At 38.5% G+C, this 12,730-nt stretch overlaps 1 protein-coding gene across 48 annotated transcripts in view; it reads left to right on the top strand.

Moving 5' to 3' along the window:
* PTPRD (protein tyrosine phosphatase receptor type D) overlaps positions 1 to 12,730 on the top strand; it is a 1,712,576-nt gene that overhangs the window by 376,605 nt on the left and 1,323,241 nt on the right. For 46 of the 48 annotated variants that reach the window (XM_043515489.1, XM_043515491.1, XM_043515533.1 and 43 more), the window contains exon 4: positions 1,562 to 1,634. The exons of the other annotated variants lie outside the window; for them this stretch is intronic. The gene's annotated coding sequence lies outside the window, so the exon portion shown is untranslated. The remainder of the gene's footprint in view (positions 1 to 1,561; positions 1,635 to 12,730) is intronic. 48 annotated transcript variants of the gene reach the window in all.

The raw sequence follows: 12,730 nt of genomic DNA, 5'->3' as shown, positions 1-12,730 counted from the left end.
ATCATTCTCATCTTAGTGAGCATGATACTTCAACCTCACTGCCAGTTGCTTGCAGCTTGTTGGCATTTTTCAGCAAGCCTGTTTAAACTTTTGGTAGGCACCGGGAAGGGGGGAAAAAAAATACCTAAATGCCATGGAAAATGCAAGTTAACATACATTTGTAACTTACATTTTTCATGTAGGGAAATAATTATACCTTTAATTTAAAGAAAAGATATACCTTAAAAGAAATTGATAATGCTAGAGGATTTACATTGTGGAAGGTCTTGAATTCAACAAACTATGTAGATACTGTTTATTTCTTAAAGCACACATTTGGGGGTCATGACTTCAAAGAAATGGAAAATGAAGGTTAAATTTTCCAACTCTAAATAGTGAACAGAAAAATAGTCTTTTTCAGCAGTTACCCATTTAGGAGCAAAGAGAACTTGTGATAGATCATCATTTCTCAAGGATACATCTAAATAGTTAAAATAATTTAGCCTTGGCTGGCAGCTGACATACGGAATGTGTGCTTGCCAGAAGGGTCATCAGAGCAATTTATGCCACAAAAACAGATGTAGGTTGTAAATGGAAGGAACTGGGAGATTACGAAGTTAGCTTATAAAGCAATATTTTTGAGTCCTAAAAAACAATTATTTTTCCCAAGCTACAAATAATAGCAATCAATGCTGTGGGAAATGGAACTAGAAGATCATTAAATTCATCTTGAAATAAATTATAAAGATATGCACAAAGAAAAGTAAGGTGCTTTTTAATTGCACCTCCTTTGTACTTGTATTTTCAGTTGTATACTGGAGAACAGATTCTTCATTGACGGTGTATCCCAAATTCTAATTGACTTCAATGAGTTTGGCATGTGCAGAGAATGCAGGATTAGACCCGTATATAGTTTGAGCTACTGCTAAAGCACTGGTTTTTTTTGTCAATGTGGAAAGGGTTAAATAACTGAGATAAAATACATCCCCGTAGGGTGGTGATTGACATTGGGTATGGGTAAGTGGGGTTGATGGAGGTTAGCTTTATAGTAGCAAGGCTACAATCCAATTTTCACAAACCATTAAGATAATGTACCAGGCTGATTAACATCATGTCTGTGTAAGAAGTATGGGCATTGGTAATAACTCATGAGTATTTAACAAGCTAATGGTTTATCTCTGGTTCTGATATCAGTGGGTTTTTTGTTTTATTTTTTGTTTTCATTTACAAAACAACAACCGTCCATTGAAACAACATTTGTTTTTAGTAGAATAGCATGTCGGGAAGAAGATTATAAATGGGTATTGTAGTTAATTATAAAATTCATGTAGCATGAATGTTTTCATCAGAGAATGTCTTATGAATCATATCATTTAGTATATCTGACCTTTATTCGATACTTTATGTACTATACTCTTTTGCATAAATAAATATTATATGAATTCCACTTTATTATGCTGTTATGCAGCGGTGTTAATTTGTAGATGCTGTCCACCTACAATGTACCACTTTTACTATTTGTCTTTTTCATGGAATCAAGATTTGCTGTTGTGAATGTAAAAATGTATTGTATATCTTACAGGGAAAACTTGAGCTGTCTTACACTTTTAATCCTCCAGTCAGTGATTGTCTTGGGAGCATATTGTGGTAAATTGGTAAGTTTGTATTGATTTGCTTATTACCTTATTCAAATGAAATGTCATTTTGTGATATGGCTTTTAAAATAGGTGTTTTAACTGCATATTTGACACTTCTGTGACTGTTGCTGGTCTGTGTCTAGTTTTGATGCCCACAATTCAGAAAGGATGTTTAAAAATGGGAGAGGGTTCAGAGAGGAGTATTGAGAATGATTAAAGGACTAGAAAACCTGCCTTATGGTGATAGTCTCAAAGAGCTCAATCTATATAGATTAACAAAGAGAAGATTAAGGAGGAGCATGAAGAATAAATATCTACATAGGGAACAACACTGGGCTCTTCAATCTAGCAGAGGAAGGTATAACATGATGCAGTGGATGGAAGTTGCAGCTAGACAAATTCAAACTGGAAATAAAGCCTACATTTTTGACAATGACGGTAATTAAAACAATTTACCAAGGGTCCTGGTGGTTTCTTAATAGCTGACAATTTGTTAAATCAAGATGGCATGTTTTTCTAAAAGATCTGCTCTAGGAATTATTTTGGGAAGTTCTTATGGCCTGTGTTATACAGGAGGTCAGACAATATGAGCACAATGGTCCCTTCTGGCTTTGCAATCTATTAATAATCCTGTGCAGTGTTGTGGACTCAGCATTATCAGTTCCAGAAGTTTCAGGGATGTGCTTGCATTGCTCAGCAGAGGAGCTGGTTGCAATGTATTATTATTATTATTTATTTCAAAATTTTAACAAAATGCTTTGCCAAAAATGTCCAGTATTTTCCTTCCCCCACCTCTTTATTTTACCAATTTTAACTGAAAACTGCCAAAAGCCAAGCAGAATTGGACCTTGAAAAGGGAATTAAAACCAATAGTAAAAGTTGTATAGATGTGTAATAAAAAGAAAATAAGGAAAGAAGAAGTGGGACCGCTAAACATTGAGGATGGGGTGGAGATAAGATCATGTAGGCATGGCCCAACACCTAAAGAAATACTTTGCCTCCATTTTAATGAGGCTAATGAAGGGCTTGGGTAGTGGCAAGGTGGCAAATGAGGTAGAAATTACCACATCTGAGGTGGAAATAGTGGAAGTAGAACAGTCATCTATAGTAACAGAAAGTCAACACGTGCATGCAGAATTCGTTCTTACTCATATAGTCATGTTCTGTCAGAAAGACACAAACAACTGATTGAACTTAACAAGACTAAATCAGGGTGCCCGGATAGTCTCCATCCAAGAATATTAAAGGAACGACCACGTGAAATTGCAAGCCCAATAGGAAGGATGTTTAAGGAATCTGTAAACTCAGGAGTCGTACTCTATGACCGGAGAATGTGAATATATTGCCTATTTTTAAGACAGGAAAAAGTGGTCTGGGAAACTACAGGCCTGCTAGTTTGACCTCAATTGTATGCAAGGACTTGGAACAAATTTTGAAGAGAAAGTAGTTAAGGACATAAAGGTAACAGTAATTGGGATAAATACAACATGGTTTTACAAAAGTTAAGATTGTGACGGACTACCTGATCTCCTCTTTGAGAAGATAACTGATGTTTTAGACAAAGGAAATGCAGTAGATCTAATCTAACCTGATTCAGCAAGGCATTGTTACAATTCCACATGGGAAATTATTAAGTAAATTGGAGAAGATGGAGATGATATGAGAACTGAAAGGTGGATAAGGAACTGGTTCAAGGGGAGAGTACAACCAGTCATACTGAAAGGTGAGCTGTCAGGCTGGAGGGAGTTTACTAGTGCAGTCCCTCAGGAATTGGTCTTGGGACCAAACCTATTTAATATTTTTATTACTTACCTTGGCATAAAACTGTGAGACTATGCAAATAAAGTTTGCAGATGACACAAAGTTGGGAGGTATTGCCAATACTAAGGAGGACCAGAATATCATAAAGAAGAGCAGGATGATCTTGTAAACTGGAGTAATAGAAATGAGATGAAATTTAATAGTGCAAAGTGTAAGGTCATGCATTTAGGGACTAACAATAAAAAATTTCCTATAAGCTGAGGATATATCAATTGGAGGTGATAGAGGAGGAAAAAGACCTGGCAGTAGTGGTTGATTACAGGCTGAGTATGAGCTGCCTTTGCGATGTGCCAGTGAAAAAGGCTAATACAATCCTAGGATGCGTCAGGTGAGGTATTTCCAGTAGAGATAGGGAAGTGTTATTACCATTATAAAGGCACTGGTGCGACGTCGTCTGGAATCCTATGTACAATCTGGTCTCCCATGTTTAAGAAGATGAATTCAAACTGGACCAGGTGCAGAGAAGGGTTACTGGGATGTTCCGAGGAATGGAAAATCTACCTATGAGAGGAGACTCAAAGAGTTGTCTTGTTTAGCCTACACAACGAAGGCTGATAGGATGATGATCGCTCTCTATAATTAAACCAGAGGGATAAATACTAAGAAAGGAGAGAAGTTATTTAACACAAAAACAGACCGGCCATCCAGAAGTTTAGGCTTGAAATAAATGAAGGTTTTAACCATCGGAGGAGTGAGGTTCTGAATGACTTTCCAAGGGTGTAGTGGGGTCAAAAATCTAACTGGTTTCAAGACTGAGCTTGATAAATTTATGGAGGGAATGATTTGATGAGGTTAGCTACAATGACATGTGGTCCATCTGTAACTGCTAGCAGCAAATATCTCCAATGGTCAGTGATGGGACACTATATGGAGAGGGCTCTGAGTTACTACAGAGAATTCATTCCCGGGGTCTGGCTGGGGAGTCTTGCCCATATGCTCAGGGTCTAACTGATCGCCATATTGGGCTCAAGAAGTAATTTTTCCTGGGTCAGATTGGCAGAGGACCGGGGCGGGGGGGCGGGTGTGCCTTACTCTGCACTAAGGGGAACAGGTCACTTGCAGGTTTTAAACTCATGTAAATGGTGGATTCTCTGAAACTTGAAGTCTTTAAATCATTATTTGAGGACTTCAGTAACTCAGTCAGAAGTTACAGGTCTATTATAGGAGGTCTGTGGCCTGCAATGAGCAGGGCGTCAGATAGATGACCATGATGGTCCCTTCTGACCTTAAAATCTATGAGTCTGTGATTCAGAAATTGACTTTTTTTTTTTTAACCAGTCTAAAGCAATGAAAATCTCACTCTCCATTCATTGCATACACTTACCCTTCATGGTCAAGTACTCTCTGTCAACTTCTCAAAATACATACACAAATAAATAAAGTATATAGGCTTATCAACCTTTAAAATATTTTACCATAAATGTAACGGAGTCATAAATGTTTGGCCTTTGAATATGAGGTCTTCAACCTGAAAAGGCTGTCACATGTCAATCTAGTTCCAATCTCCTTTTCCACCATTTTGGATTTATTCTTTACAGTACATTTTCTATATATTATCTACCAGGACTACTATTCTGTAAGACCACTGAAATAGTTTCCTATTGCTGGCTGCTCAAGTGAATAAGACCAGAAGAAAAGGTTTTGCTTGTATTGGATTTACCAGTCCAAGCCTCTTGAGGAACATTTTATATTGCAACCAACATGCTTGGCAATTTGCTAATGAAACCACAGCTTCTCTGTATTGAGGGCACATTCACTGTAGCTTTCCTGAAGCAAGGACAGTCTCACTAAAATATCACTGAGATATTTGCATTATTGGTTAAATCAGTGGTTCTCAACTAGGGCTGCGCTTGTTCAGGAAAGCCCCCTGTGAGCCAGGCTTGTTGGTTTACCTGCCGCACCACAGGTTTTGGACGATCGTGGCTCCCATGGCCGCGGTTCGCTGCCTCAGACCAATGGGGGCTTCAGGAAGGGCGGTCAGCACATCCCTAGGCCTGTGCGCTTTCTGCAGTCCCCATTGGCCTGGAGCGGCGAACCGCCGGCTGGTGGGAGCCGTGATCGGCCCGAACCTGCAGACGCGGCAGGTAAACAAATCGGCCTGGTCTGCCAGGGGCTTTCCCTGAACAAGCGGCCAGCCCTAGTTTGAGAACCACTGGGTTAAATACTTTCTATATACCCTTTGCTATCACAAATATAAAAATATCTTTGTGAAATAGATCTTAAGTACAGGTTAGGCTAAATATTTACTGATGACAATATCCTCTACATTGCACGTGTGACTTCTGGTGACTATTTTCTTGTACACACACCCACACACCGAGCAAAGACTTGTGGAATTTCCTGAGTGTTATGGATCAGTTGATGTAATGTAAAATATTTAATAAGGGCCATTGCAAAGGTTTTTACTGACTTTCTAGAGTCAATATTGTTTTGAGACCATTCTGGTTTATAAATAGAAAGTATTAAATGATTCCCAGAGAACCTTTCTGCAGTTGGATCATGACAAGATATTTTGTGTATAGAGCTGGTCAAAACATTCTGATTGAACGGTTTTCCCATCACAAATGCTGATTTGACAAAGTCAAATTTAAAGTCACATTTAATGGAAATATATTGATATCATTTTTAAAAAAAAATCAACAAAAATAATTTGACTTCTTCATTTTGACAAGGTTGAAGCTCTTTATCATTTGTTGTTTTGACTTTATCATTTTAACTTTGCGTTATATATTAATTTATATTATATATGTATGTATATATATGATTCATGTATGTAAAATCTATTAATATTTATATTATTCCTTGAAAATCGGTTTTTTTTTTTGTAGGTGGTGGGGATGAACTAGTAGATGTTATGTGGATTGGTAAAGGAATGCAGATCTTTCCAGATCTAGGCGATTTTATAAAGTCCTTTCTAGTTTATTAGTGACTGAAAGGAGTTTTAATATTACTGAATGTTGCACAGTTGAACTATGTAATAGTAAAGAGGAAGTTTTCTAATAAATTGGGCCTGATTAATTGCCTGTTATCTGAATGTGCATCCTATCCTTTCTAGCATGGAAAAGATGAGGATTAGCTACTCTGAACTGTTGATCTTTTCTCCATAAACCATGTAGCATCCTCTAAGGGGTACTGAATCCATTCATGGGGAAAGACAATGGAGATAGGTTGGGTTAGCAGCCTGAGGAAAGAGTTAGAAAGTCACCCCCCTCACATCTCACAGGGATCTGCTTGGTGACCTATTATTTAACTCATGCATTTTCATGGCCTCCCTTACTATTTTGTATTTTATCTATAGTAAATGTATCAATGATAAGCCTATATAATTTATTTGTGGGGGCTTGTTGTGTGTGTGAGTGTGTGTGTGAGAGAGAGAGAGGAGGAGAGAGAGAGAGAGAGAGAGAATACCTGACCTTGGAGAGTAAAGCTGTGTAGGAAGTGGAGGAGTGAGATTTTCTTTGTTTAAGACTGTAACAAATTTTAACACTTCATTATACCCCTGATTGTGTTTAGTGATCCCTTGCCCCTGTGGGTTGCAACCCATCTGTTGAACAACTCTGGGCTAAGGATTCCTTGTCAAGATCCTGAGAGCCAGAGATGGTGCATATAGCCCAGAGTTTGGCAGTTTTTTTTCTTCAGTTTCTTCTGCATGGATGGTCTTGCTCTGGTCAGATCCTGGGAGATCACTGGCTCCCTCGAGGCCAAATATCACTGAGTATTCACTTGGAGGGATTGTTTAAAAAAATTATATGTTCTGTTTTAAAAGTATAAAAGTAAATGATGAAAAACTATTAAAACTGCCCTCACATTAATGCATTCGCTGAAGTTGAAGCTCTGTTTTACCACTTTAAAGTGCTAAGTTTGAATGAGATATAGAGAGTTGAAATTTTATAATGCATACTCCTTTGTATTGTTTTTTTTATAATGGTCTATTAGAGAGACTGTATAAATATGATGAACTGTTTCTGTTTATTGTTCACTTGGACAAATGCCCTGACAAGTTATATATAATCATTCTTTCATTTAGGAACTGGTGACATTATTAGAGTGTGGCAATCAGAGTATCATCATAATTGGGTCATGTGACAGTGGTAATCACATAATGTCACTTTCTTCTGACACTGGACAAGGAACTTTATTCTAATATGGAAAACTATTATATCTACAAGTCTCTCTCTCACACACACACACACACACACAGAGAGAGAGAGAGAGCTGTAAAGTGTCTGCTTAGTACTTCCGCAAAGCCTGGCATTCATTTTGAAGACTTAAAGAGACTACTGACATATCCTCGCACTGGACCAGACCCTGTGTGGAATCACATTGATTTGAATAACTCGCATGCAAAGTTGATGCAGGATCAGGCCCACTGACTCTGAAGATGGAATTTTTTATTTTCATTGGTGGCTTTCATTTTGAAGTTGATACATTATTATAACCTGGTCATTGTGATGTTAAGTCAAGGTACTATAAGTCAAGGCATCCGATGAAGTGAGCTGTAGCTCACGAAAGCTTATGCTCTAATAAATTTATTAGTCTCTAAGGTGCCACAAGTACTCCTTTTCTTTTTATAGAGATAGTGTAATTCTTGTTGTGTTCTAAAGCAATGTGTGATTTCTCAAAGGCATAATAAATCCTAAAGCACCAATCAACCTAATTAGAAGCAATAATGTAATGCTGGTGCTACTCTATATCAATGAATTATATGAAATGAAAAACAATGACAAAAGAACAACTCTGTGTTGTTCAGAGTGTGTTCTTGTAGTTGAAATACTAGTTTTAAAGTACAAAGCTTTGATTTTGGCTTTATCTTTATAATAAATCAGTTTGATGACTTCCTCATGGATAAATGAAAAAAATTTGTATATCTCGCCTTTTGGGTGCATACATTAAGAGCTATCTTCAGCTTTGCTTATCCCATATGTCCAAGATTTCTCCTAATTTAAATGACTTGCATTATGCAGCTGAGTCAGTTAAAGTATATAAAACTGATACTCTAGAGCATAATAGGCCAGGGAGGCTAAGCCTCCCAAACCCAGGCTGTGGCCCCACCCATGCTCTTCCCTAAGGCCACGCCCTCTCTCTGCCTCTCCCCAAAGCTGACAGGTCAGCTCAGGGTGGCTGCCTGGAACTTGGGGCTCAGGCCAGCCAGCCAGCAGCCTGGGACTCAGGACGGCTGGGGCAGGCCGGCCAATGTTTGGTCTGGCCAGAGGCCTGGGGCCTGGGCTGGTTTGGGCTGCCAGATAGTTTGTTTACATTTCACAGACTCCAGAGCAGTGGTGGGCAACCTGCAGCCTGGGTAATCCACTGGTGGGCTGCCAGATAGTTTGTTACATTTGCATGGCTGCCTGCAGCTCCCAGTGGCTGTGGTGACCAGCACGTCCCTACAGCCTGTGCCATGCAAATGTAAACAAACCATCTGGCAGCCCACCAGTGGATTACCCTGATGGGTCGCGTACAGGCCGCAGGTTGCCCACCACTGCTCTGGAGTCTGTGAAATGTAGGTAAATGTATGAGAAGAGCTACAACTTGCCCTAAATAACAAATAATTTGTATATTTTTGTCTTTGAAAGTAAGCACCATAAATGTGTTAGAAGTGCAGTGTTAGAACTGACTCTGAGCAGCTTTAAACAGCATAATCAAATCATAGAACCTACACGGGCTACCTTTGTTATTGAACCTTAACACCCTGAGCCTGATTCTCCTCTCTCTCTGGTGTAAAGCAGAAGCAGTTCCACTGAAATCAGTGGGAATCTGGTCCTGTGTATATCCCTGTGCAATTAAATAATCCTAGTACTCACTGTTAAAGATAGTATTCTGACTTTAACTGTGGCCACTATATGGAAGTTCTTACTCAGGCAACACCTCCATTCAAGTTAATGGAAATTTTTAAGTGGAAGTTAAAGAATGCAGAATCAGGTTTTATGTAAGATACTTATTCGATTGTAGCTCTATGAAACAACTGAGATTACCGTATTCATTATCAACCCAGTCATTGTGTAACAGCTTTCAAAATCTTTATCTGGGGTGGATGAAGACTGGAAGTAAGAAGAGAAAGTGTTAGAAAACTGACCAGTAAACCCAAGGCAGTGATGATGATGATTCAAGTCAAACCACTATATATTGTTATTTATTTCTGCTGTGCCTATTTTATTTAAATGTAAATCATGACACATGCCCTTCCACACAGTAGAATATGTCTTCACCTAAATTCCTCTGTTTAATATGGCAGCATGTCATATCCCAGAAAAAATATCTTTTGAAGAATTCTGAAAAGATGAAGTGAAAATCAAGGTATATGCATAATTGTGAAAATATTCATAGATAATACAATGGCAATTTCAGTAAATGGCTTTTGCAAACATTGGGCATGATTCTCATGTACAGTTCAGTTACTGTGCATCTCTCTGGCAGCACAAAGGAGCTCGAGAGGATAGATCCAGCACTTACCTTCTCAGGATTCCCCCTGGATAGGGTGAAATCCCCAGAAGCTGTAGAGCCACTGTAGCAGCTCTATGCCACCTACCTTTCCAGGGCATGGCATACGCGACATTCCTGGAAGAAAGGGGCTTCTCTGTGCACACATGCTACCATTCATATTAGCGTAGGAGATCGGAAATGCAATTAACATTCAACAGAACAATGAAACTAACTAGACACAATAGGCTGTCAAATGCACAAAGCAAACTAAAATATGGATCATTTAAATCTCTCTTTTAATAATCTTTATTGTGTTCCTTACTGCAAAATCAATGGGTATGATGTTTTCAGATGGGAATTTGATTGTGTCCTCAAATTGATAGTATCCTTTTACCTATGTTTGCTGAAGACTATTATTGGATCATGGTTATTTTCACATTTGTTGAAGGTTTCCTGTTCTGTCTGGAATTTTTATCAGATCAATTATTCAGTTTCCTGCTGAAATTTTCTTCTCTCATGTATGTTCATATCTGTAACCTAACTAAATGATATACTTTTTGGAGCAGTATTGCTTTCTGTCTTAACAAGCCAGGCAGAGTTTCAACATTCATTCTAAGAGAAGCAGAACTAAATATCAATAATAATCCCTTATATGAATATTGTACTTATCTTGAATGTTCCCAAAGCACTTTACAAGTTATTGCAGGGCTCAGAGTCCAGAGGCTACTATCTGAAGTTATTATCTAGACAGGAACCCCTGTATCTGCTCTACCTCTTGGTAAGAGGAAAGGGAGAAATTTGTGATGATCTCACTTAACTTGCTCAGAAGTGATTTTAATTGTTCTATGTATCTTCATCGTCATTGTTGCTGTTTGGTCTGCTTCATCTAGAATGTGTAAGAAAAGTATGATGAGCAACAACACAGGACCACAATTTATATTGTGTGTTTTGGAGTCAAGTAAATTCCACAATTAATTCTCTGATCCTGCAGTGTTTTGCACATGGAGGTGAGTAGCTGTCCCGATTTTATAGGGACAGTCCCGATATTTGGGGCTTTGTCTTATATAGAATCATATTACCTCCCCATCCTCTGTCCCGATTTTTCACACATTTTGTCTGCTCACTCTACATGGGGGGACCTCTGCATCCATGTAGAACTAATAGATTGAACTGGAGCTCTGAGCAGGCGCAAGGGATTGCTTATGAGACATCCACTATGCAAATCTCATCTCTGACTTGGTCATGGAGCTCCAGAAAGGGAAATAATAGTGTATAATTTGTTCACTACTCTGCAATATATAGTATATAAGAGGAAAGATGCGCACTTCTCCTACCACTTCTTTACTAAATGACAAATGTATGTTAAGTTCAATCAGTCGTTTGTGTCTTTCTGACAGAACAATGACTAATATGAGTAAGAACGAATTCTGCATGCACGTGTTGATTTTCTGTTACTATAGATGACTGTTCTACTCCCACTGTTTCCTGACTGTTTACATATTTAGCTAAAGTAATAATTATAAAATGTAAGTCATCAGCTCTTAACACATATATCTTTGTTGCTGACAAATTCAATTAAAGGTATTGCTAGCTAAACCAATCAAATTACAGGTATCTTAGAAAGGTCAACTCTGAATTATTGTTTCCCATAATAATTCCCAAGCCATTAAGTCTGTAAAATCCATTTGACGCTGAAACCCATAAAAGTAAATTATAAGGTACAAAGTGCTCTGATTGTTTGTGAGCATTCTAAAGCATAAAACTCAGCCTGTCGTCCCCCCCCACACACAAAATAACTCTTGCTAACGTTGTCCACGTTATAGCATAGCGAGACTTAGGGTTCAGGCAGCATGTGCATTATAAATTTCTCTTTCTAGGAAGCTATAGTTCAACCCCAGAAATGTTAACTCAAGGCTGAAAGTTGCTATCAGATCTACATTTAACAATTGAAATAGCCTTGCCCTAAGAATGAAGTAGTGTGAATTCATGGTAAATTCCATAATTTTCTAATCCACCTAACTGAATTAAATTTTCAATTACTCTGAGCTTGAGGTCAGCTTCCTATTAGGGGAAGCGGGCCTGGGTCCTGCCCAAAATGTCACAGCTATCAGCTACACTTTAAACACTCTGGGGACAACTTGGGTCCATGCTCTAATGCCCATGGCAATTGCAGCAGGGTACAGAGTTCATATAGGAGCTGCAATTGGCCAGGAAAAACTTCTCTAGGTGTAGAAGCAGTGTAATCTGATGGAAGTGGCCACATACAGTCCCACTCACAAGATCGGCCATAATGAGCAACTTGGCAGCCCATAGAGAACCCAGGAGAGGCTGCTGGAAGTCAGAACAGCCTTCATGTACCAAACATCATTGAAACTTAAACCATTAGTTTTGATATGGTAGTGCCTCAGCAGCTTCACTGAGTATCCCTACACAGGTAATACCATATCATTGTTGTATTCTACCTTGCCATATTTTTACTTTTTGTCACATCCCATGTCTGAAAGAGCTGCAGATAGGCCTCAGCAGAGAGGGAGAATGTTTTGATTTCCTTACCCAGCAATTTCTGATGATCTTGGATGAGTTGGGGATTTTGTTTTACATGAAATACTATTATAAAGCAATTACATTGTCAAAATACTCAGTGTCTTCCTGACTTTTGTATTCTTATTAAATCATCTGGTATATGATTATTCCAGAGCAGGTATATTAGCTGCTCTATCACTCTGCCCAAAACTAGCTTACAGTAAATAATTGGGGCTCAAGTTCTACTAGTGATAAAAAAAAATGCCTGTTAAAATAAACTGTGAAGTATTATTGTTGAAGTCTCTTGAAAGGAAGGGTGGACATGCACAATCTCTTCAAAGGGGCATTCA

The sequence above is a fragment of the Dermochelys coriacea genome, chromosome 5 (assembly GCF_009764565.3).
Source record: "Dermochelys coriacea isolate rDerCor1 chromosome 5, rDerCor1.pri.v4, whole genome shotgun sequence".
NCBI lineage: Eukaryota > Metazoa > Chordata > Testudines > Dermochelyidae > Dermochelys > Dermochelys coriacea.
Note: the sequence above shows the minus strand (reverse complement) of the source record. Positions and strands in the feature narration are given on the sequence as shown.